Source organism: Molossus molossus, unplaced genomic scaffold, assembly GCF_014108415.1.
Source record: "Molossus molossus isolate mMolMol1 unplaced genomic scaffold, mMolMol1.p scaffold_m16_p_2, whole genome shotgun sequence".
NCBI classification, from domain to species: domain Eukaryota; kingdom Metazoa; phylum Chordata; class Mammalia; order Chiroptera; family Molossidae; genus Molossus; species Molossus molossus.
The window spans coordinates 47,760,971-47,788,126 of NW_023425355.1; the positions used below are offsets into that span (position 1 = coordinate 47,760,971).

At 38.2% G+C, this 27,156-nt stretch overlaps 1 protein-coding gene across 2 annotated transcripts in view; it reads right to left on the reverse strand.

Annotated features, from left to right (window-relative positions):
- KLHL13 (kelch like family member 13) overlaps positions 1–12,580 on the reverse strand; it is a 308,520-nt gene extending 295,940 nt beyond the window's left edge. The window contains exon 1 of one of the 2 annotated variants that reach the window (XM_036270593.1): positions 12,275–12,580. The gene's annotated coding sequence lies outside the window, so the exon portion shown is untranslated. The remainder of the gene's footprint in view (positions 1–12,274) is intronic. The other variant, XM_036270594.1, reaches the window with a different exon arrangement.
- Positions 12,581–27,156: the final 14,576 nt, after the last annotated feature.

Below are 27,156 nucleotides of genomic sequence, written 5' to 3' on the forward strand. Positions count from 1 at the left end.
TCTGCCTCATCATTTGTCTGACATTGGAACCAAAGAACAATGGAACAAGAGAGAACAGGAACAGCTATCTTTCACGAGCTTCCAATTCAAAAGGTGAGACGAACTCTCCAATACTGAAGGTGCTCTCAATAACCTATTTACACTTACCCATTCACTTATGAAAACTGCTATTGAACTTTTATCACCCCTAAGATATTATTAGATTTGTTCCTGGAGTAACTATAATAAAAATTTAAGATGACCTTAACAACTCAAAATCTATAGAAGAAATTATTCAAACATTATCTCTCTTGCCAGAGGCTGATTAAAACAAATGTTTCAATATTTCCTTCTTTTGGGACTTGAAATCTGGAATAGAGATAAATCAGGAAAATGTATAAGCTCTTTATCAGAATACCAAAGGTTTTCATGTTTAAAAAACAAAACTGTTGGCTCTGTATATTTTCCTGCATCTCCCTTTCCATTCAAAATGGAGATTAAGACTTCCAGTCAAGCACTGGCCAGTCTGGCTCAGCGGTTAGAGCATCGGCCTGCGGTTCAGAGAGACCCGGGTTTGGTTCCCGCTAAGGGCATGTACCTCGGCTGCAGTTTGTCCCCATCCCTGGTTGGTCGTGCAAGTGGCAGCCACTCCATGTGTCCCTTTCACGTCGATGTTTCTCTCTGTCTCTCTTCCTTTCTCTCTCCCTCCCGCTCTACCTGAACAAAAAATGTAAAAATGTCCTCGGGTGAGGATAAATAAGTAAATAAATAAATAGACTTCCAGTCAAGAGGGCAGCTTAGGTAAACACGGCATTTGCCTTCTCCCACAACTACATCAAAATTATAACTAAACTACAGAGCAACCATCATTCAAAACTGTCTAAAATCAAGCTGAGTGGAAGTCCTACAACTATGAAATTAAAGAAGCCACATCAAGACTGGTAGGAGGGGTGGAAGCGCAAATATCCTGGTCCCACACCCATGTGAGGTGGATAAAAATCAGTAGGTATACCTCAGCTGGGATGGCCCTCCCTGAGGAGTGAGGAGTCCCATCCCACATCAGGCTCCCAGCTCAGGGTTCCAGTGCCAAGAAGAGAAGTCCCCATAACTTCTGGCTGTAAAAACCTGTGGGAACTGAGGCTGAGGAAGGCTGAGGCTGCTGGAGCCCTAGGCAGTTCCTCTTAAAGGGCCCACTCACAGACTTACTTGGACTCACACCCTCCAGGCTCCATCATGAGGGAGGCAGCTTGAAAGGCACCAGAGACATATGGCAAAGAAGTGAGTTGTTTGGCATCAGGGCGAGAGCTGTAGGGCAGCTTTCTCCCAGACAGACTTGCTGTTGCAGGCCATTGTTCCATTGTTGAGCCCTCCTCCCACAAGGCAAGCAGAGAGTCACTATGTCTGGGACTCTAGTAACCTGGCTCACACTGTTTGCTCCACCCTGGTGATTCTCTGAGGCCGTACCCCACTCAACTTTCAGGCCCACCCAAGCTGTTTCCAGTGGCTTTACCATAGGATTGGCCAGTCTCAACTCCTTCTTCAGATTATCCTAAATTCTTTCAAACAAGCAGCATGTGGCTCAGCGAGACCCATATCTCTCAGTAAGTGACCCCAGGCCTGACACTAGAAGCAGCCAGCCTTGGTTCACAACTTGGCTTTACCTGGGCACCTCCAAGGCCAGCACAAGAAGCAGCCATCTGCTAATCACTTTGTAGCTTATGCCTGGTGGCCCCAGGTAGAACACAGGCAATGGCTGACCTTGCCCCAGAGCCAGAACACCAAATGAACAGCTTCAGACCACATCGAAGCACCACCACCCAACCACCTCCAAAAGGGAGACACTCAAGGAATGGACTCAGTGGGTACCAGGTCCCTGCTGAAGTAAGCCTTGCTCTGTGTGGTGGGCCCTGACACAGCTGATCCTCCAAGGGAGTCAGAGGCCAGTGGTCAGTGGGCACAGCCAGTCCTTGCAGCTGATCAGCCTAAGTAAATCCCTCCTGTTGATGTGCCAACAGCAATCAAGCTTCAACTACAACAGAAGGGTGGACAGTCCACACGAGGGGTGTACCTTGAGAGCACAGCTAGGGTGAAAGAACAGAGCAAAACTCCAGGAAAAGAACTAAATGAAATGGAGATAAGCAGTCTAACAGATGCAGAATTCAAAACACTGGTTATAAGGATGCTCAATGAAATTAGTGAGGACCTCAAGAGCATAAAAAAGGGCCAGTCAGAAATGAAGAAGGTACTAACTGAAATAAAGAATGATTTACAAGGAATCAATAGTAGAGTAGGTGAAGCCAAAAGCAAACCATCAATTTGGAATATAAGGAAGCAAAAAACACCCAGTCAGAACAGCAAAATGAAAAAAGAATCCAAAAAAAGTAAAGATAGTGTAAGGAGCCTCTAGGACAACTCCAAGTGTGCCAATATTCACATCAAGGCGGTGCCAGAAAAAGAGAGAAAGCAAGAAATTGAAAATTAATTTGAAAAAACAATGACAGAAAACTTCCTTAACTTGGTGAAGAAAACAGACATACAAGTACAAGAAGCACACAGAGTCCCAAACAAGATGAACCCAAAGAGGCCCACACCAAGACACATCATCATCAAAATGCAAAAGGTTCAAGACAAAGAGAGAATCTTAAAAGTAGCAAGAGAAAAGCAGTTAATTACCTACAAGGGAGCTCCCATAAGACAGTCAGTTGATTTCCCAAAAGAAACTTTGCAGGCCAGAAGGGAGTGGCTAGAAATGTTCAAAGTGATGAAAAGTAAAGACCTACAACCAAGATTACTCTACCCTGCAAAGCTATCATTTAGAATCGATGGACATATAAAGAGTTTCCCAGACAAGAAAAAGCTAAAGGAGTTCATGATCACCAAACCAGTATTATATGAAATGTTAAAGGGTCTTCTTGAAGAAGAAGATCAAAAATATGAACAATAAAATGGCAATAGCCTGGCCGGTGTGACTCAGTGGTTGAGCATCGACCCATGCACCAAGAGGTTGCCAGTTCGATTCCCAGTCACAGCACATGCCCAGATTGTGGGCCAAATCTCCAGTGGGGGCTATGCAGGAGGCGGCCAATCGATGTTCTCTCTAATCGATGTTTCTATCTCTTTCTCCCTCTACCTTCCTCTCTCTCAAAAATCAATAAAGAAAAAATTAAAATGGAAATAAATACATATATATCAAGAACTGAATCTGCGAACAAAATGAACAAGCAGAACAAAAACAAACTCATAGATACAGAGAACTTTTTGATGGTTGGCAGATGTGAGAAGGGGTTAGTGGAATGGGTGAAAAAGGTGAAGGGATTCAGATGTACAAGTTGTTAGACTGAGGAACCTCAAAGGAAAGTGTGGGGGGGGAAATAAACCAAAAAACTTATATACATATATGCATAACTAATGGACATAGACAATGGTGTGGGGAAAGCAGGAGGGGAGTGAGTGTATGGAGGAGGGGGTCAATAGGGGGGAAAGGGAGGACATCTGTAATATAGTCAACAATTAAGATAAGTTTTAAATAAATAAATAAATAAAATGGAGATTTAAAAGTCTAATCCTATTAAGTTAATAGTATCATATTTAAATATATACTCACAAATTAAAATTGATATTTTCCTTGTATTCAATAAGATGCCAGTTTGAATAAGTAATAAGCCAAGCATTTGCAATACACTTTCTTGTTCATCAGGAAACTAGTATTACTTCTAAACCATCTACTCACCATTTAGGAGATATATGTTCAAAAAATATCACTCCCATTTAGTCAATAATATCATGATGACTAGGAGGTATATATGAAATATTGAGGGATCACTCTGTAAAGTACATAATTGTCTAACCACTATATTGTATATCTGAAACTAATACAGAATATTATTGAATGTAAACTGTAATCAAAAATATTTTTAATTTAATTTTTAAATAGCATTCCAGCTGAGATTAAGGCAATATAAATAAGGGAAAGACATTTTCCCTCACTTCTGGTTCACATATACACTTCTATAGTGTGCTCCAAGTTTTAATTAGCTAAGCCATAAATCTACTAATAGAGTCAATAATAACTATAATATGTAGCTTGAACTGTGCTTAGCACTTTATAAGCATTATTTCATTTAATCCTTAGAATCATCAGATGAGATTGTTTACAGAGGAGGTAAACAAGGTTCAGAGAGGTGAAGAGAGTTACCTAAAATCACCTTGCCAACAAGAGGCAAAGAGGAATCTGAACCCAAGACTGTGATTCCAGGGCCCAAGGACTTAGCCATTAAATTCTACTGCCTTCTCACTCAGAAATATTCAGAAATGGAACAGAAAATTTTGTTCAAGTGTTCTTTAGAACTATGTAGCTATTTTTATGAAGTAGGACCAAGAAGTAAAACTCTACAACCCTCTTATCCCCTTTTACTGAATAAACTGTAAAGGCACTTCACACAGAATATAAAGACCATTGCTTAATCAGCCTCTATACCCATACCCTTATGAGTTTGGGGCAGTAACACAACACTACAACAATCTCAGGCCCTGCTAACTGTGTCTGGAGTGAGACAGCAACAATTAAAGTGGGGCATAAATAATAAAAATCAGTGGAAAGATTCAGTGTTTTACTTACTCCATTTACTTTCACCCCCTTTCTTCACTTGCCTTTCTCTTTATCTTTCCCATTTGGTGACCATCAAATCATTGCTTTGTAAAAGGTATTATTTCAATGTGCTGCTTGTATCTTTAAAACCATCTCAAACTCTAGAAACATTTTATCAACCTTAAAGCACATAGACCTTGACAATTTTCCCCGACTATTAAATATTTCAGCAATTTGTATAATTAATTTGTTATAAACAAAAACAGCTTTAAAGTTAGCGAAAGTTAACTTTAATCAGTGAATAGGCAAATGTGTATAGAATGGGGCAAAGCCTTTTCCCCATCAATTGTGCTTCTTTAAGTTCATGGTCATTGTGTTCTAACAAGCTCTTATCAGAAGATTATCAGTACCTTGTCAGGACCGTCACTACCGGTCTTAGGTATTACCCACAAACATTGAGAACTCTATTAGCACTCAACAAATTTTAAGATTTAGACCATTACAAGCAACCAGAGCATTCTCCTGAACTGACAGAAATTAGGCAATGTGGAGGGAAAAATTAATGTCTATTACCTTTTCCATAGGTCATCATATGAATTTAAGGATATAAAAATATGAGTATTTGACTAAAGGAACACACTCAAGTCAGCACAGTGTGGTCTCACTGCTTTTCAAAGGGTCATACCAGACTTACCACAGCTGTCCTTGTAAGCACAAACTTTTTCTTTTTTTTTAAATTTTTTTTTCCTTTATTGATTTTTAGAGAGAGATAAAGTGAGAGGGAGAGAGAGAGAGAAACATTGATGATAGAGAACATCGGCTGGCCACCTCCTGCCTGTCTCCCACTGGGGATTGGGCCCACAACCTGGGCATGTGTCCTGACCGGGAATGGAATTGGCAACCTCTTGGTGCATGGGTCGACGCTCAACCACTGAGCCACACTGGCCGGACAGCACAGACTTTTTCTAAAGAACTGGGTTTTACCTCAAATTTTCATACTAATATTGCATTCTAAAGCACACTGTATAGGCATACCTTGTTTTATTGCACTTTACTGCACCTCACAAATATTTCATTTTTTAACAAAGTAAAGGTTTGTGGCAACACTTCATCAAGCAAGTCTATTGGTACCATTTTTCCAACAGGCTTAAAGGATGGTTAGCAATTTTTAGAAATAAAATGTTTTTAAAGTATGTACATTGTTTTATAGACAAAATGCTATTGCACACTTAATAGACTGCAATATAGTGTGAACATAACTTTTATATGCACTGAAACCCCCCCAAATTGTGTTGACTTACTTTATTCACTTTACTGCAGTGGTCTGGAATATCTACAAGTTATGCCTGTATCTGAATTTGTATAAATCTTATTAAATATTTTAAATTAGCTACCAGTGAGTATTCTCCTAAATCTTTGCGTAAGAAAGATGCTTCAAGAAAACACAAGCTGTTTTATGTTGTAACTCCTGGGGCACACTATCATGTCACCACCCTGTTCACCCAGTACACCCAGTGGGCTCCAGTTTGAGGGAAAGATTACTGGACAGAGATTCTATTTGTTTAAACTAGTGCATCGCTTGGAATATAATAGGCACTTAATAAATATTTGTTGAATGTATTAGCAAAATAGTTTCAAAGTGTAGTTTTCAACTGCAAGAACATTCCAGAAAAAATCTTTAAGACATATAATTATGCCCAAAGCTATAAAAGAAAAAGGAAAAAGAAAATATACCAATTGTGATTTATAAATATTGATAAGGGAAAATAGAAACCATATTTTGCTTAGTTTATTTGGAAAGGAAAGGCTGCCAGAATGCCATATAGCGATAATATTGCAGGATTCTGGGGGTAGGGTGATTAAAAACCAATGTCATATAGTAGAGACTAAAACAAGTTTTCAATTGTTTCCTGTGTTTTCCTTTGTAGTTTTTAATATTAATGATTTCAAGCTTACAGAGGAAAATAAAGAATTGTAATGGGTACCCATGTCCCAGTGTAACCATGCATGGTGCTGGAATTACTTAAGGCCAGAAACCATGCTTCATTTTTTTTAAATTTCTATGCATGAGGAGTTTAATAAATGTTTAGCAACTGCAAAGAATAAGTGTCTAATCATATTAATAAAGTTTAACTGAATCCTACCACACCACCCTCCCTAAAAGAGCATTTCTTGGTTTAAGTAGTGAAAAAAAACAAAAGTAGATATTTTAATGGTACTAAATGAAAGAGTATTGAAAGACCTGGGTCTTTGCTCATCTCAATCACGTGACCCAGCCATATCTGTTTTCCTATGATAAAATGGTCATACAGCCAGCACTCTTGTCAGAGGTGCTACATGAATAAATCAGTATGTACTGACATGGTAACCAATATGAGCAAGGTACTGGGAAGGATATAATAGTCTATTTACCTTCCTAGTCACCACCAACAGCATCAACTTATTTTGTGCAAGACCATGGTGCCAGATGTGTTTCCAAATTCAGAAATGTCCAGACTTTTGTACAGGCAATAATCTGCATGTACTAGATATTATGTAATGCTCAAGCAGGGCCTGAGGCACTGCCCCACAAGTATATTACAAATTCTATAGCAAAACCAAATAAAGATTAATATTAAGCAGAATAAGGACTATAAATATCCTCACATCATTTTGAGTCAGATGTTGTCACCATCTGAGTTTTGGCTTCTATCTTACTAAATAAAATTTATATACATTTTCAGAGTTGTCAAATTTAAAAATTGCAAACTACATATTGTAGAACTAACTAATTCAATCCTTATAAGTACCTTAAGTGATAAGTTCTATTATTTCTATTTTACAGATGAAAAATATGAAGTACAGAGAGGTTAACTAACTCACCCAGTATCCCATAGCTAGTAATTCTCCTAGCCAGAACTGAACCCCCGGAATTCTAGCTCCACAACTGTTCTCTTAACAACTCTGCTCTATCACTTCTGTCAGAAATGCATGAGAACATCAAACTTTTAAAGATTAAACATATGAAAGATACAAAACAATACTAGGAGGCACAACACAAGGCAGCATTTATTCATTATTTAACAACTATTTATAGATGGCATACCATGAGCCAGGTGTTTGGCATACAAGAATGAGCAAACCAGACAAGGTCCAGGTCACCTTCATGGAGCCAGAGACTACTGGGGAGATGGCCAGGTATCAAATTAACATACAGCAGCTCCTCAAATAATGACATTTCATTCAATGTCATTTTGTTATAACATTGATGAGATGCCGAAGGAATTTAATTCTTGTTTACATCAATTAGCCGATGATAAAATTCATTTTGTCATATGTCATTTCACTTAAAATTGTAGAACCTATAGACAATGTTAAGTGAGGACTTACTATAATTATGATACACATAACAAGTGTGTGACTACTGTTCATGTACAGAGATCAGGTCAGTAGAGGATGGTGTAATAGGACATGGAACCTGACTACTGTTGTGATTTGCAGTGACAGAAAGGAAAGGGGAGTGTTTTGCAAATGGATGATGGCATGGCATCTATTCAACAAGCAGTTGCTGTGCACCTATTCTATGCCAAGAATGATGCTAACGTAAAAGTTCCAAACTGGGGGAAATCCACTTAAATCAAGAGAGAATTTGTATAAGAGAATAATAAGGACATATGGGACAGTAGGTCTAGTCAAACCAAGTACAACCCTTGAATGCTAAGTTAAGGAGTTAGAAGGCTATTTTGCAGGTTAGTACTTGACAATATTAGTATTTACCCCTACAGAATGTCAATGACTGTCTGCATTCCTAGTTGGGGCCAACAAGACCTCAAAACTGAATTGCTTTCAAGAAAGGGCTCAGGGCAGTAAAATAAATGTCAAGTCTAAATTCATTTAAGCATCAAGGAATAGAGTAACCCTAATCTCTCAAAGAATAAACGTATGACAATTTGAAAATGTCGGAGAAGGTAACAGCTGAAGGAAAATGGAAAACCCCTCTTAAAATCCCAAAGGCCATTTCTAAAACTAAGTTATTCCTTCATATGCAAATGAAACTTCCAACCTTCTAAAACAAATATATTTCTGTGAGAAAATAACACATTCTTTGAAAAACAAATTCTTAAGTTGAACAATGATCTGATTTTTAATAAAGTTGGTGACACAAGTGACAGTATGACAGTGGAAAGGAAACTGCTTTTTAACATACTCAACTTAAGAGTCCCCATCCCCCTATCTAAACAGAATAAAGAATTACATATATATTTAGCATACATATCAAATGAAGTTTTTTTGTTTGTTTTTTGCATTTATCTTCATATAGAAAGGGAGGGAGGGGGGAAGAGAGAGAGAGAGACATCTACAGGCCTCCACCCACAGGACCCCAACCGGGCTGGGGACAAATTACAACCAAGGGAGGTATGTGCCCTTAGCGGGAACCAAACCCGGACTCTCTGGTCCCTGGGCCGACACTCTAACTGCCGAGCCAAACCAGCCAGGACCATTCTCAGTTCTTAAAGTAAATAACCGAGTAGATAGATATTCTATTTATCCTCTGGGAAATTTTTATTTATTTTCACTAATTTTTTTTTTCAGCTAGTGACCTTCCACAGAAAAGTAGTTAACAAAGATTCTTCAATTGCTTCCTATGGTTCTGAGAATTAAACCCAAATTCTTTCTCAGAATCTCCAAGCCCTGAATTATCTATTATCTGACATCCTCCAGGCCCTCTAACACCTTTAAGCACTCCCCTCCACCCACCAAGCTTACTAGGCCCCAGCCATATTGGTTTGCTTTCTGTTCCTCAAACAACCAAAGAAGTTTGTCTTTCTGCCTCAAGGCCTTGACTATATTCTTCTCCCTGCTCTTCACAAGATAGGCTCATTCTCTCATCTCTTTCAGGTCTGTTCAAAGATCACCTTCACAGAGAGGCCTTTTCTGATCACCCATAGCTAAATTGGCCCTTCCCAGTTGTCCACATCACATTTTGCTACTTATTTCCTTCATTATTGTTACTTTAATCTATAATGATCTTCTTTTGTTTACTTGTTTATTGCCTATATCCTTTGGTGCAATATAATCTCTGTGAGACTCCACAAGAGCAAGGACCATGCCTTGTGAGGTATATCATTGTGCCTAATACAGGGTTCTTAGCAAATACAAGGTGCTCCAAAGATCTTGTAAAATAAGTTACTGAATGAATGAACAATATATTTAAAGGCTGATTGCTATGAATGCCAGTAACTTTAACAAGCCTCTTTTTTCTAATTTTAAGATGTTTTTTCTAGGGCTGTTCCTTTTTCCATACTCTTTCTACATTTTCTGAGATCTAATGAGGCCTGACAAATTATTGTGTTTTTTCACATCGATAAAAATAGATGGTTTTCAATCAATGGGTTTAAGGAAAAAATGCTTTGAGAGGTTGTAGTAGTTTATTAAACACCAATAAAATCAAACAATTTAAAAACTTGTTAATTTCATTCCACTATTGTCAGAAAAGTAATTTAAAATGCAAAAAAAAAAATTAAAAGAAGAGAATTAAACAGCCAACTGCATTTCTGTTTAGTAACATCAGAAATACCCAGTCTGATAATCTGTAGGTGTACCAGGTGGGTTATCAAATATATATTGAGACATATTAAAAAGAGTGAGAGCAAAATGATTTTTTCCTTGCAATCATAAATAGTTCACATAAGTAGTAATGTTAGCTTAGACTTAGTATCAATAATAATCAGAAAACAAAAAAATAATAAAGATACAAATGCTTTTCATTGAAACAGTTTGAAGGTTTGTTTGTCTTTTCAGAATGGGTTGCCAAGAAAGTTACAGATTTAGAAAGGCGGCCCTGTTAGTGTAAATTCCCTTTCCCTGCTATATTCCATTTTTAATAGAACTTGAGTGAAGTCAGGAATTTATCGAATGAATGAGGGAAACTACAAATCACCCGCAAACCATCTAACTAAATTGTTAATCAATAGCTGTTACTGTCCTTATAAAAACCATTTTCTTCAGAACATCAACTTAAAACTCTATACAGTCACGCCACACTTTTCAAAGTGTGCTTATAAAAATACAGATTAAAAACCTTGGGAAATTGAGGCTCTTATTTATCTATTTTCAAAGTACATCATTTGATGTTGAAACAGAAACTACGTTCATTGTCTCACTGCCAAAAGAAATGCTACCAGAACAGTGAAATTTGTCATTATCTTCATTCACAACTTGGTTTCTTCTGAGATTACTGCTAATTAGTGCACACTATGTCAATGGCAACACATGGTCACATATGAAGCAAACAATTTTATCACTGTTAAATATGATGATATTAAGAAGAAACTGCAGTTAAGGGAGCTAATATTTTTTTTAATATAAAATGATGTCATTGCTGCTTAATTATTGCATTTTTCTCAGCTTTCAAATGTAAGCACCAGATAGAGCCATTTCCAGAAACACAACTGCAAACATCAGCATGTGCTAGTTCACTATCTCTACCTCGACTTTCAGCTTCTCTATTCCGTTTTCTTCAAAAACCAATTAAAGCATGGAAGCAAGTAAATGAACCTCACTGTGGGAGCTAACAGGACAACTGCACAGGAAGAAGGTGCTGAGAGAAAAACTGGTGCTGTGTGAAATCATTTTAAGCAAATTAATCTCCATTCCACAGAAAATTAGTCTCTAATACATGGATTTTAAAAGCTACTTCTTGGAGGTTTATACAAATATAAGATCTAATGCATGAAACTGTGGCTTCTTTAATAAAATAACATTAAAATAAAATAAAATAAAAGCAGGTGCCCTCTCAACAGAGATAATTTTAAAACCCAGAGTCTCTCAATTCCCATACAATGTGCTTAGTAACCAGGCTTTGCTAACTTGAGTGACTATCCCACACCACTGGAGTCCTGTGTCTACATTAAAACCATGAACATCCCATTTTGCAGATGGAGAAATTAAGACAGGCATCCAAAGTATCTCTCTCACTCTCTCAGATCTGCTCAGCAATGGGGGAAGAATCAGATTTAGGGCCATGTGTTAGGATTACATACAAACATACATACATTTTAAGTGGCTGTGGTTCTTAACTAAGTTTTTGAAACCTAGAAAGAAACTTTTAAGATCCTCTACCGAAATTTACCAGAGAGCCATTCCCATCACTTTCAGTAAACCTAGGTTGTTAAACTGTAAGCTTACAAAAAAATCCTCAACTGTGATTCAACCAAAGAAGCCAAGACATTCAGAGATGAAGACATTCAGAGCAGAGTTAAAGGCGTGAAGGAAAAGGAGAGTGCCCCAGACCTTCCAAGTTAGAAGATTCAGAGGAAGGGATTGGTTGGGAGGCACAAAGCAGAAACTGTTAGAGGGCAAGAGACAGTGGAGCGGAGGGGGACAGAGGGACCAGGGACTGTCAGGGCAGCGACAGTGAAGCCCGACGAGAAGGTCTTCCAGGGATAACAAAGACACAAGGAAAACTGGATTCTGGTGTCCTAAAAGAATCCAGGCGCCTGGAGAAGCCAGTGAGTCCGGGAGATGGATGAGAAGGTGCAGGGATGAAGACGCGTACCGGTATGCGAGAGAAAAAGAAGGGGGGTGTGCAAAGAGCGAAGCTGGGTCTCCATCTGTCTGCCCTTGGTGCAGACTGTAACTCCTTACGGCTCACTGGCTCGCTGCTCCGGGTCCCGGGCGAGAGAAGGCGGCCGACGGAGCCCTTGCTACTTCAAGACCCTGCCTCACCTTGTTAGCCGTGTCCCAGCGTCCAGCCGCCTGTCCTCCCGCTGCTGCGCTCCGAGGGCCAAAGAGCGAGTCGCGCAGTGCAGCCAGAGCTCCCAACAGATATGAAGCACCGGCCCCCCGCCCCTCCGCACCCCCTGTTCGCCCTGGTCCCTTCACTCTGTCCTTGCTCAGTCTGAGAGCGCGGACCCTAACCCGAACGCAGTTCCAGTTATTTTCAAAAGTCCCCGTTCCAGGCTTCCCCGGAATATGAGCTGAACTGCTGCTGCGGCTGCAGCGGCAGCGCCTCTGCCTGACCTCACCCGGGGTGTGGGGAGTGCAGGGGGGCGGGAGCAGGGTTAAGGAGGGGAGAGGGGAGGGGGGAGGGTACGCGGGCGGGAGAAACATGGCGGCGAGGTGGCCTTGGCGGCGCCTGCGCGGGAAGCGAGGGAACTGGGGCTAGGACCGTGCGGCGGGTTCCAGTAAAACTTCTCCGGGGTGGCTGTGAGTGGTGAGGCTGGGTCCGGAGCGGGGATGGCTGCCCAGTGGCTTTCACGCTTTCAGAACCCCGGCGTTTGCGTTGGAGAACACATGGTTTCTAGTGCCCAGGAGGCAGGAGAGGTGAAACTGTCAAGTGTCCAGGCACAGTAGTGCTGCTTAACCACTCCAAGAGGAGGTCCGCCTTTGCCTCCTGCCAGCTGTTGTCAGGGCCCCTCACATTCAAGGAGGGCCAGGACACAGGGTGTGCTTCGCCTAGGTGGGGCACACACCTCAAAATAAGCCTGACCCAGGCGCTCACACAATTGTTCATCACTCTTAAAGTACCCTGAGCTCTACCACATTTCTCCCCTCCCTGCAAGAGTAAAAAGTGTTAACAAAGAGGAAGAATAACAACAAATACAGCAGTTTAACATTTTGATGAGCGTTTACAATGAAAGAATCGCAGAAGTATTGACTCACAGCTACTCTCCAAGGTCCACAATGTTATTATCATCTCCATTTTACAAGTGAAGAGATTGAGGCGTAAAGGTCAAAGAAATTGTCCAGGGTTACACAATTAGCAAGAGGCACAGCAAAACCTAGGATGCAAGCAGGGTGATTCTAGTACCCAAGCTCTTAACCACTGTACACGACTGCATATAAACCAGTGGACCTGCTACTCTAACTCAGAATCATCACTTTCTCTTCCCAGTTTTGTCAGTCTAGTCCACAACAAAAACCCTAGTCACTCCTGTTTTTCACCTTGCAGGTCTTCTTTCTCTTTGTTCTTGACTGTTACAGCCTGGGGCACCTTCTTACACTTCTTTCTTTGCCTTTTCTATTTATAATTCCGGACTAGAAAAATAAATGGGAACTTACTTTTAACACTCAGTTTACTCAGGGTTTGCTTTATTTTTTTTTCTTTTCTTAAGGAAGTGATGGAGTGTATGTGGGGACTGTAGTTTTTCATGTTTTCTAATATTTATCCCATTGCCTACCATTAATGAATAAGGAATTTGAGATCTCAACATGACTGACTTGGTATTTCAAATTCAATACAATGAAATTCTAGTTGTGGGTTTCTGGTAATTTTGAAAATAATCAACTACTCAAAAACTTGTTAGAACTAAAGATCTGACCACACTGTTAGGTTTTTATCAAACTGATGAAAATATAAGAAAGAAGTCCAAATGCACATTACAGTAGCCCCCTCCTTATCCACAGGGTATCCAGTCCAAGACCCACAGTAGATTCCTAAAAGAATGGATAGTAACAAACACTATATATAATATGTTTTGTCCTATAGATACATACCTGTGATAAAGTTTAATTTACAAAGTAAACACAGTAAAAAATAACAATAATAATAAAATAGAACAATTATAATGATTTACTGTAATAAAAGTTATGTCAATGCTGTCTCTCTCTCTCTCCAATAATTTTTATACTTTTCAATGCAAACTTATTCCTGAATCTGTGTAACCATCCCTTACTTGCAATAAATGGCTTGGTGTCATTAGTTTCCAGGGATTCCCTTGCTGAAGTCTTCCTATAGGGTCAATGCTTTCTGGTACAATAATACATTTGCTATCAATCAGAACATGTTTTCTGTTCATGTCTTCCACCCACAAATGTAATGCCTTTTTCGTCTTAACTAAGCACTTATCATGCACTATAGCCAAAACTTTGTTTTTAGTTGGGTGAGATGTGAATAATATGTTTTCTTTATTGTTGAAAATATTATAGATGTCCCTCCTTTTTTTTCCCCATTGACACCCCCCTCCCTGCTCCCACCCCACCTTCACCAAACTGTTGTATGTGTCAATTGGTAAAACTTTTTTAAAATCTTCACACAAGGATATGTTTATATGTTTATCGATTTGAGAGAGGAAGGGAGGGAGGGAGAAGGAGAGAGAGAGAAGAGAGAGACATCCACCAGCCACACACACCCCAGCAGAGGACCATACCCAAAACCTAGGCCTATGCACCTATCAAAAATCAAATCTACAACCTTTTGGTGCTCAGAAAAAAAGCTCCAACCAACTGAGCCACCCCAGCCAGGCCTGGTCAACATTTTTGCAGTTTGAGATACGACAGCAAAACTAGGAAAAATTTCCTTTATTTCTTCACAATTTCACGGATAGAAGATTTGTTCGGACTTTAGATCTTAGCAACCTCAGCATACAATGTTCTTCTTTCCTTATTAAGTCAAAAACTTTAACCTTTTCACTTAAAGGAAACACTTTATTGCTTCTATTTAGCACATTTGAATCACCAGTATCACTATTCTTGCGCTTTAAGGCCATTATTAAGTAAGATATGAGTTACTTGAACACAAGCACTATAATACTGTGACAGTCAATCTGATAACAGAGGTAGCTAAGTGATTAACATATACATTGTGGAGACATTGGACTAAGGAGTGATTCACATCACACGTAGGATGAACCTACAGGGTGTGAGATTTCATCATGCTACATACAATGGTACAATTTAAGACTTATGAATTGTTTATTTCTGCAATTTTCTATTTAATATTTTCAGACCATGGTTGTCCATGGATAATTGAAACCTCAGAAAGCAAAATCATAGATGGGGGGACTACTGTACACACACGATATCTATTAGGTTTAAAGCACCTGTTAACAGATGTTTTCAATCTCATTATGAAGATATGTTTAAAGCAAACAATTTCATTGTGTATGAAAAGCCTGGCATGTATGTTAAAAACAAATAAATACAAACTGAGTTGATATATATCCAAGTCATTGCTTTATTCTTGCCATTAAAAGGTTCAAGTGGGGTTGTTTTACAATAAGTTCTCAAACAGAAATGACAGGGAAATGGCATATTCAGATATGGCCCCAGCAGAGATTCTTTACACAATGAGAAAACCCTTCAGGGTACATAGCAAAGATATGGAAAATCATAGAATCAGCATTTGAACAACTGGGTAGGAATAAAATATTACAAATATACTTATTCAGTAGGAATTGGTTGCTGTTTGGGTTTGGATGCTTTGGATAGTTAATCTAGTAGACAGAGCACTCAGACTTAGAGTCAGAAAACACTTTTGTGCTATGTGACAGTAAGTTAGCCCCATCACTTGAGTGTTTTCCTGAATTTAGAGTGGGGAAAATAGTGGTAATGGCCTGACCTGGCTTCCGGTTTTTTTCTGGATTTCAAGTAAAATAAGGCATGTGAAAGTACCTTGTAAATTTGTAAAAAATAAAAATAATACATATATATAATACACACACACACACACACATAAGGCAATGTTTTTTGTTAATATCTGACTGGCCACTAGAAGCTAGAAATGTAATTATGAAAGATTTTATATGTTAACCTATAGCCAAAAATGTTAAAAACTAGGAAAAGCATCTGGAATAATATAAAAATCTGAAGAATGGGGAGATGTAAGAAAAGGTCCAGGGAATAAGAAAACAAGTCAAAAAAATATTAATGGTTGAAAAGAATATAGAAAAGGATGATGGCTATTATGGGCTGAATTCTGTCCCCCACCCTCAAAATTCATAAGTTGAAATATTAAACCACAGAACCTCAGAATACAACCTTATTTGGAGATAAATTATTTAAAGAGGTAATTCTATTAAAATTAAGTCTTTAGGTTGGGCCCTAATCCAACATGACTATTGTCCTTATAACAAGAGGAGATTAGGATATATACATGCATGCACACAGAAGACCATGTGAGGATACAGCAAGAAGGTGGCCATCTGCAAGCCAGGGAAAGAGGCCTCAGAAGAAACCAAACATGCTGACACCTTGACCTTGGACACATGGCCTATATGAGAACTGTGAGAAAATGTCTGTTGTTTATTGTTTTTTAAAAAATCCAGTCTGTGATACTTTGTTATGACAGCTCTCACAAACAATATAACAGCAAACATTTTAAATGCCAGCTCTAGTAAGCTCTGTATTCATTATTGTTAATCGCTGCATACTTGGTGGCTGTTCTAAAACCACACACATGTATTATCTCAGTGTTCATGGGCCATGAGTCCAGGCATGGCTGAGCTGGGTACAGTACTCAGGGTCTCACAAGGCTGAAATCAAGGGGTTGGCAAGTCTGAGCTCACATGTAGAGTTCAGAGTCCTCTTCAAGCTCATTAAGGTTGTTGTCTGAATTTAGTTCCTTACAGTTGTTGGATTGAGACCCTCAGCATCTATAGGTTCTAGAGACTTCCCCTCTTCATAAGCAGTTTATAATATGGCAATTTGCTTTAAGGTCAGCAGACTCTTTCTTCCAGAAGGGACTTTAATTACATCTTCAGAATCTCTTCACTTTCGTCATATAATATAACCTAATCATCAGAGTGATCTCCCAACATATTCAGAGGTCTCAACTACACTTAAAGGGAGGGGAATATTCAGGGTATGTGCACCAGAGGGTAAGAATTTTCAAGGTCATCTTAGAATTCTACTCACCATGCCCCCTAACAGTTTAATTATATATTTATAAAAATTCACCAAGACAGAAAACATACAGGCAGATGTGGACACACACGCGCACACACACACACAGAACCAAGAGCCATGGTTGATGCCTACTCCATCAAGAAGCATTTGCAAGCCTGTTATGTGCCAAATAAATGTGAAACCAAGAATTTCTATTGCATTAACTCTGATTAAAGAACAAATTTAAAAGTATTAGGACATTTTGCCTCTCTATTCAATTTGCATTTCTTTGAAACACTCATCTGGTCTATTACTGAATGGAACCAGTATTTACAGAGAGCCCGCAGGGTGTCTGCTTAACCGGTTACTCCACATATTGGAATAAGGAACAGAATAAGAAAAATCGTTTCAAAAACTACTCTAGACAAGACAACCGTCCAGAGTGTGTGTGTGTGTGTGTGTGTGTGTGTGTGTGTGTGTGTGTGGTGGGGTGGGGGAGTTTCAATACAGAAGTAAATAAATGCACACTTACTAAGTGAAGAGAAACGAACATGTTCCCATCCCCTAAGTCACATAAGCAGTTCTATAATAAGTGAGTTGTTAACTGGGCTTCAAAGAGAGGTCAAGATCGAGATTGAAAAGTCAAAGGCAGGAAAGGATCTGTACAGATTTCCTAACATCAAGGATAACCTCAGCTATAAACTACACTAACTCTATTTTATGTGGAGGTCATTGAGAAGATTCTATCCCTGCCCTCTTTTGTCAAAACTTTTCAGAGCTGACTTCTCATCATAACTCCTATGCACTTAATACTTACAGGAGCTCGAATTTGGATGGTTAGAAATAAAAAATTTCCTGGGCACTCTGGAAGCACAGGGTTCTAAAAATAAAGCTATAGGATGAGCTTTACTCTCTACCTAGATGCTCTAGCTAATTTCCTCATCCACAGAGAACTATGAACCCACAGAAATCCTCATACCCAAAGGGACTTCAATTTCTCTGTCTCAATTGACTTCTTTCTTTGTGTCTTCAACAACAAAGTCTTCCTTTTAACTTGTCCCTTCTTAGCCATCTAACTGGAAGTGTCTTTCCTTCATTCTTTCATTCAGACAAAAGATCATCATGGGTAAAGGCCTTAAAAGAGGAAAGCACTTGATGCATTTGAAAAGTGAAAGAAAGCCAGGGAGTATCAAGGAAGAAGAGGACAATTTGAAGAACTTGGAGATACAGGCTACATCCTGTAGGGCCTTGCAGGCCAGGATAATGTGTTTGGAATTTAAATGCAAGAGATGCCACTGATGGGTTTTAAGCATGAGTGAGAAGAGGCAACTGGGAAGATCCATTCAACCAGATGGACTTATGTCATTTACTAAGTTGGGAGAAATTGGAACAACCAGGTTTGAAGGAGTTTGTGTTTGGCGGGGGGGGGGGGGGGGGGAGGTGAGGGGAGGATGGCATGTCCATTTTAGACCTGTTATAATTGTCTGAGAGATATTTAAGGGGAGAGATCAGGCAGGCAGGAATGTATGCATCAAAAGCTCACAATAGATTCTCTGAAATGGAGTGTCCTCACTGGCAGGCTTCTACAAGAAATGATGCATACTATTTACAATCGCTAAGATCTGGAAACAGCCCAAGTGCCCATCAATAGACGAATGGATCAAAAAGCTGTGGTACATATACACAATGGAGTACTACGCAGCAGTAAGAAAGAAAGATCTCTTATCCTTTGAGACTACATGGAGGGACCTAGAAAGTATCATCCTAAGTGAAACAAGCCAAACAGAGAAAGACAAATTTCATATGATCTCACTTATTTGTGGAATATAATGAACATAACAGTTTGAGGAATGGGGTAGTCCCAGAGACGCGGAAGCGGGGTACAGCCTGACAATCCCCTAAGGCGTGGGGAGGTGGGGGAGGGATGAACCACAGAACTTATACGCATGTATGCATGAACAGTGTACATGGACAACAATCTGGGGAAGGGGCAGGGAGGGGAAGGGGAGGGGGGAATCAGTGGGGGAAAAAAGGAGAATCATCTGTAACAAAAATTAATCAATAAAATAAAAAATAAAAAAATAAAATAAAATAAAAAGAAATGATGCATAACTGTTGTCTGTCTTCCCACCAACATGGTACACATAACAACCTGGATGAATCTTAAAATGATTATTGTAAGTGAAAGATGCCCCACAAATGGGGTATACTTTATACTTTATATACTCCATTTATATAAAATTCTGGAAAATGAAAATGAATCTATAGTGATAGAAAGTAGATCACTGATTGCCTGGGAATGACAATAGGAAGTGAGAAGAAGTAAGAATAATAAAGAAGTACAAGAAAACATTTAGGAGTGATGAGCATGTTTATATCACTTTTGTGTTAATGGTTCCACAAATATATATGAATGTCAATATGTGTTCAGTTGTACACTTAAAATATGTGCAGTTCATTCTATGTTATTTACATCTCTATAAAGCTGTTAAAAAAATAAGTCATGTACCTTGACTAAATACAGTGTCACAATTTTACTCCCTTTCTGTGGATAAGAATATAGTAACAGGGAAACAGGCTCAGGAATAGATTAGAATCAGAGATTAGAATGCTGTCAGGACTATCTAATTCTTTTGTTTGTTTGGGTTTTGGGGGGAGCGGTGATATCTGTTTTGGTTGCTTGGGGGTTTTTAAATGGTTGTTGCTATTGCTAATTTTATTTTTGATTTTTACCTTTTGACACCTTCACCCATTTCTCCCACATCCCACCCCCAACCTTACGCCATCACCAATCTGATCTCTGTATCTCTGAGCTTATTTTTTGCTGTATGGTTTGTTTTTTAAGATTCTAAATATAAAAGAGATCAAACGGTATTTGTCCTTTTCTGTGTGACTTACTGCACTTAGCATAATGCCCTCAAGGTCCATCTATGTTGTTGCAAGCAAGATTTCATTTTTCTAATGCCAAATAATGTTCCATTATATCTATATCTATATACATATATATCCCAATATATATAATTACATCTGTATTACATATAATTACATATGTAATTATAATTATATAATGGAATATATGTATATACATATATATGTATATACATCAATGGATGAGTGAATAATTATTGCTACTACTCCTAACATTTTTTTATGGAGTCTTTGGGATTTTCTTTTTTTAATTAAAAACTGTTTTAAATAAAATTATTAGAATAGGAACAATAAAGATTTACTATTTCCATCATATAATTTTGCTCTTGCCAATTCTGAGTGAGAAATCGGCTAACATTGATGGTAATATTTGATTTAATATTACAACTTAATAATTATATTATATAATATTGTTAAATTACCCTTCTTTTAACAACAAATATTTATTCTATTTTATAATATGTGTTTTCATGTATGAATGAAAGGGTATGATTATTTTCTCCTCAAAGTACTCAATACAAATCATATCTTCCAGTGTGGACTTAGTTTTGTAGTAAAGCAGTGTGACAAATGTTTTTTTCTCCATTAATTTCAGAAACTTAAAATCTAGTAACAAAGAGGTCAACTGGGATGCTATAGTTTTTATTGTCTTAAAATATGTTTTTAAATGTTTACATTGGAAATCTAAAAGACTGCTTGGAAGAACCAACTTTAAGAAAAGAAATGAACAGTTGAAAGATTTGGAACTTGTATATTGATATTCCATGATTATTTCTTTTTACATATGGAAAACATACGAAGACGTGTGTGTGATTAGTATCATCGTGTATATATCAACTTCGTGTTTTTTTTAAATTTTTTATTTATTAATTTGTTAGAGAAGTTCTCAATTTTCCCCCATTAACACCCGCCTCCTCTTCGCCCTCGTCCCATCCCCAGCTTTGTTGTCTATGTCCATTGGTCATGCATACATGCATATAAATTCTGTGGTTTATATCTTCCCCTATAAACCCACCCCTCCTCTGAGGCTTGTCAGTCTGTACCGCACCTCTATGTCGCTGGGTTAATTTTGTTCAGCAGTTTGTTTGGTTCATTATATTCCACAAATAAGTGAGATCATATGATACTTGTCTTTGTCTGTTTGGCTTGTTTCACTTCGGATGATACTTTCCAGGTCCCTCCATGTAGTCTCAAAGGATAAGAGATCTTTCTTTCTTACAGCTGCCTAGTATTCCATTGTGTACATGTAGCACAGCTATTTTATCCACTCATCTATTGATAAACACTTGGGTTGTTTCCAGATCTTAGCTATTGTAAATAGTGCTGCTATGAACATGGGGTTACATATATTCTTTCTGATTGGTGTTTCAGGGTTCTTAGGGTATATTCCGGGAAGTGGGATCACTGGATAAAATGGCAGTTCAATTTTTAACTTTTTGAAGTAACACCGTAGTGATTTACACAGTGGCTTCACCGGTCTGCATTACCACCAGCAGTGTACTAGAGTTCCCTTTTCTCCACACCCTCGCCAACACTTGTTTGATGATTTGTTGATAGCGGCCATTCTGCCATGTGTGAAGTGATACCTCATAGTTGTTTTAATTTGCATCTCTCTAATAGTGACTTTGAGCACTTCTTCATATGTCTCCTGGCCATTTGTATGTCCTGTTTGGAGAGCTGTCTATTCAGCTCCTCTGCCCATTTTTTAATGGGGTTTTTTGTCTTCCTTTTGTTGAGTTGTATGAGCAATTTATATTTTGGAAATTAACCACTTATCTGATGTACCATTGGCAATGATGCTCTCCCATACAGTAGCTTGCCTTTCCATTTTGATGGTTCTTTCTTTTGCTGTGCAGAAGCTTTGAGTTTGATGTAGTCCCATGGGTTCATTTTTTCCTTTGTTTCTGTTGCCTTAGGTGATGTATCAGCAAAAATTCTGCTGCGTATGATGTCTAAAATTCTGTTGCCTCCATTTTCTTCTAGAATATTTATGAATTCACGGATCACATTTAAGACTTTTATCCATTTTGAGTTTATTCTTGTATATGGTGTAAATTGATGGTTTAGTTTCATTTCTTTGCATGAAGCTGTCCAATTTTCCCAACACCATTTATTAAAGAGAGTGTCATTACTCCATAGTATGCTCTTGCCTCCTTTGTCAAATATTAATTGAGTATAATGTCTTACGTCCATTTCTAGTTTCTTTGTTCTGTTCCACTGGTCTATTTACCTGTTCTTGTGCCAGTACCAGGCTGTTTTGATTACACTAGCTTTGTAGTATAACCTGAAATCTGGTATTGTGATCCCACCTACTTTGTCCTTCTTTTTCAAAATTGCTGTGACTATTCAGGGTCTTTTTCAGTTCAACATGAAATTTTGAACTAATTGTTCTAGTTCTGTGAAATGTGTTGTTAGTATTTTGATGGGGATTGCATCTATAGATTGCTTTGGGTAATATGGACATTTTAATGATGTTAATTCTTCCAATCCATGAACAAGGTATATGCTTCGATTTTTTTATATCTTCCTCTATTTCTTTTTTTAATGTCTGGTAGTTTTATTCAAATAGATCCTTTACTTTTTGGTTAAGTTCATTCCTAGGTGTCTTAACTTTTTTTCCTGAAATGGTAAATGAGATTGTCTTTCTAGTTTCTCTTTCTGTGATGTCATCTTTGGTGTATAAGAATGCTGTCGATTTCTTGACGTTGATTTTGTATCCTGCTACTTTGTCAAATTCATTTATTAAATCTAGTAGATTTTTGATGGAGTCTGTAGGGTTTTTGAAGTATAATATCATGTCATCTGCAAATAATGACAGTTTCACTTCCTCCTTTCCAATTTGGTTCATCAGGGATATTGGCCTGTGGTTTTCATTTTCTTTGTAGTGTCTTTTTCTGGTTTTGGAATTACAATTAAGCTGGCCTCATAAAACGAGTCTGCGAGTCTTCCTTATTCTTGACTTTTTTGAAATAGTTTAAGGACAAGGGGTGTTAGTTCTTTTTTAAATGTTCGGTAAAACTCCCCCGTGAAGCCATCCAGGCTGGGCTTTTGTTTGCTGGGAGAGTCTTGATTACCTCTTTAATTTCCTTAGTTGTTATTGGTCTGTTCAAGTTTTCTATCTTTTCCTGGTCCAGTTTTGGGAGACTATGTGTTTCTAGAAATTTGTCCATTTTGCTTAGATTTTCGAATTTGTTGCCATATAATTGTTCATAGTAGTTGTTAACGATCTTTTGTATTTCTGTGGTGTCAGTCGTTACTTCTCTTTCATTTCTGATTTTGTGAACTTGGGTTCTCTCTCTTTGTTTCTTGGAGAAACTAGCCAAGGGTCCATCAATCTTGTTTATCTTCTCAAACAACCAGCTCTTTGTTTCATTGGTCCTTTGAATTGTCTTTTTGGTCTCTATGTCATTTATTTCTCTCTGATCTTTACTATTTCCTTCCTGCTACTTACTCTGGGGTATTCTTTTTGTTTGTTTTCTGGTTCTTTATGTTGTGAGGTTAGACATTGTGTCAGAAATTTTTCTTGCTTCTTGAGGTAGGCCTGTAGTGCCATGAACTTCCCTCTCATAACTGCTTTCACTGCATCCCATAGATTTTGTGTTGTTGTGTGTTCACTTTCATTGGTTTCCAGGAAGTTTTTATTTCTTCCTTTATCTCCATGGTAATGCATTCATTGTTTAATAACATGCTATTTAGCTTCCATGTGTTCAAATGTCTTTGCATGTTCTTTTTGAAATTGATTTCTAGTTTCATGCCATTGTAATCTGAGAAGATGCTTGATATGATTTCAATCTTCTTGAACTTGTAGAGACTTAGTTTGTGTCCTATCATGTGGTCTATCTTTGGGAATGTCCCATGTGCACTTGAGAAGAATGTGAATTATGTAGTTTTGGGGTGTATTTCTCTGTAGATATCTCTTAAATCCATTTGGTCTAGTGCCTCATTTAGAGTCTCTGTTTCCTTGTTAATTTTTGTCTAGAAGATATATCCAGTGATGTCAGCGGGGTATTGAAGTCCCCTGCTATGATTGTGTTGCTATCGATTTCTCCTTGGAAGTCCTCCAAAAGATTTTTAATATATTTTGATGCTCCTATATTGGGTGCATATATGTTTATCAAGATTACATCTTCCTGTTGGATAGATCCTTTCAATATTATGTAGTGGCCTTCTTTGTCTCTGGTTATGGCCATTATTTTGAAATCTATTTTAGCAGATATGAGTATTGCTAACCCTGCTTTCTTTTCCTTTCCATTTGCTTGAAAGATTTTTTTCCATCCCTTCACTTTCAATCTATGTGAGTTTTTTCTTGTGAGATGGGTCTCTTGTAAACAACATATAGAGGAGTCATGCTTTCTTATCCAATCAGCTACTCTGTGTCTTTTTATCGGAGGATTCAGTCCATTTACATTTAAGGTGATTATTGATATGTACTTATTTATTGCCATTTTTGTTTAGTGTGGTTCTATTTTTCTTCCTATTTCTTCTCCTAATTACAGCTGTCCTTTTAATATTTCTTGTAGTGCTGGTGCTAATATATTCCCTTAGCTTTTTGGTTTTTTTGTCTGGAAAGCTCTTTATTTGACCTTCTATTTTGAATGATAGCCTTGCTGGGTAGAGTAGTCTTGGATTCAGATCCTTGTTTTTCATGACCTTGATTACTTCATGGTATTCCCTTCTAGCCTGTAGTGTTTCTGTTGAGAAGTCAGCTTAGAGTCTTATGGGGTTTCCTTTGTAGGTAACCTGATGCTTATCTATTGCTGCTTTTAGGATTCTCTGTCTTTAATTTTTGGCATTTTAATTACTATGTGACTTGGTGTGGGCCTGTTTGGGTTCTTCTTACTTGGTGCTCTCTGTGCTTCTTGAACTTGAATGCCTTCTTCCTTCACCAAATTAGGGGAATTTTCTGTCACTATTTCTTCAAATCTATTCTCTAACACTTGCTCATTTTCTTCTTGTTTGGGGACTTCTATGATGCAAATATTATTATGTTTCCAGGTGTGCCACAGTTCTCTTAAGCTTTCTTCCTGTTTTTTAATTATTTTTTCCTTTTGGTTTTCAGATTTGTTGATTTTTTTCTACCCTGTCTTCTAATGCACTGATCCGGTCCTCAGCTTCTTCTACTCTTCTGTTTAGACCTTCCTGATTTCTTCTTGGTGGTTTTTAATTTGCAATTGGTTGGTTTTCAACATCTCTATGTCCTTATTCATGCTGTTGAGCTTCCTCAAGATCATGGCCCTGAATTCTAGCTCTGTTAACTTCTTAACTGCTCCACATTTATCTCATCTTTGGTAGAGGTTACCTTGTTCTTTCATTTGGCTTTTGTTTCTTTGTTTCACCATTCTGGCTATCACAGTGAGCTTTGGATCCTGCCAAATTTTCCCTGTGGGTGTTGGTGTTCTGCTTTTTGTGGCTCCTTCTCCTGGGTTTGGATGAGCCATGGAGGAACCAAGTTAAACACCACTGTCAAGTCTTACTTTCCTGGTTAGAGTTTCTAGCCCAGGAATGGTACAGTTATCTTCCAGTTCTTTGCTTGGAGGCTCTCAGTAGGGATTACTTCAAGAGCCTTGGATTCTCAGTTGAATGTAAAACTCCCTCAGGTGCTCAGCATAAGAGGATTTCCTGATGGTGGGGCAGATGATGGTTGTTAATGAGCCTAAATTTGCATTTCAGTGGCCCATATGGGTGGGTTTGACTCTCCGAGGGAGGGGCCACCGCTTCTCCCCAGAGCCCTGGGAAGGAGTAAGATGGCCACCGTCCTGCATGGTCACAACTCACCAAAAGCTCTGAGCGCCCTCCAAATCCCGAATATCCCCACACAGTTCCAGTCTATTCGCCTTCCCTATGCTGGAGCCCAAGGTAAGTGGCTGTGGCTATTTTATCGCGTGTCCTGGCTCGCTCTCTCTCTCTCTCTCTCTCTCTCTCTCTCTCTCTCTTTCTCCCACTGTATCTGAACAAAAAATGGAAAAATGTCCTCGGGTGAGGATGAAATAAATAAATAAATAAATCTGAAATATTTTCAATATGCAATCATTACAAAAATAAATGAGATATTTTACATTCTCTTTTTTTGTACTAAGTCTTTGAAATCTGGTGTGCATTTTTACACACAAAACACCTCAGTCCAGACTAGCCACATTCCAATTGCCTGAGAGCAATATGTGGCTAGTGGCTAATGAATTGGACAGTGCAAGTCTAGAGTTCTGCTTTACTGACCTGAAGTAACCTAAAATTATACACATATATATATACTAGAGAATGGTCTCCAACACTACTCCCCTTACAGAGAACCCTATGAGTGCAGAAAATGACACAGAAAATGTGCTCATTTTTTATTGTCAACAAATTAGAAGTTTTGCTAAGTACCACTAATAAATTACAATGGCATCATATATATGATACAATATCAAATGTTATATAGAAAAATAGAAAAATTGTAAAAGATATGGATTTCACATGAAAGACAAGCTCTTACATTTTATATAAATCAGAAGAGAAGTAAGCAGCAGAAATTATCTACTGGGTATATCAAGTTTAGAACAGAAGGCATTTATAAAAATAACAGCAATGTATTTTCTGGTTTTTAAAGATTTGACATAACAGAATATTTTGAAGAAAAATTACCTGGCCAGTGTGGCTCAGTACGTTGAGTGAGCATTGTCCCATGCACCAAGCGGTTGCTGGGTCAATTCCCAGTTGGGGCACATGCCTAGGTTGCAGGTTTGATCTCCAGTAGGGGGAGTGCAGTAGGCAACCGATCAATGTTTCTCTCTTGATATTTCTCTCCCTCTCCTTTCCTCTCTCTGACATGAATTTAAAAATGGTTAAAAAAATAATATCTTTAAGCAAAATAATTCTATTATTTTCATGTATATAGAGAAATATAAATTAGATTGACAAAAAGTTTGTATAAACCCTTGACAGAAATGTTCCATTAATCAGAAAGATGATCAGCCAAGTGAGACATCCAAGTATTCCCTCATACTGTTTCCTCTGTCTACGCACACAGTTCCCCAATCCTCTTCTCACAATTTCTACTACTCTTCAGGTCTCAGTTTAATGTTTTCCACAAGATGACC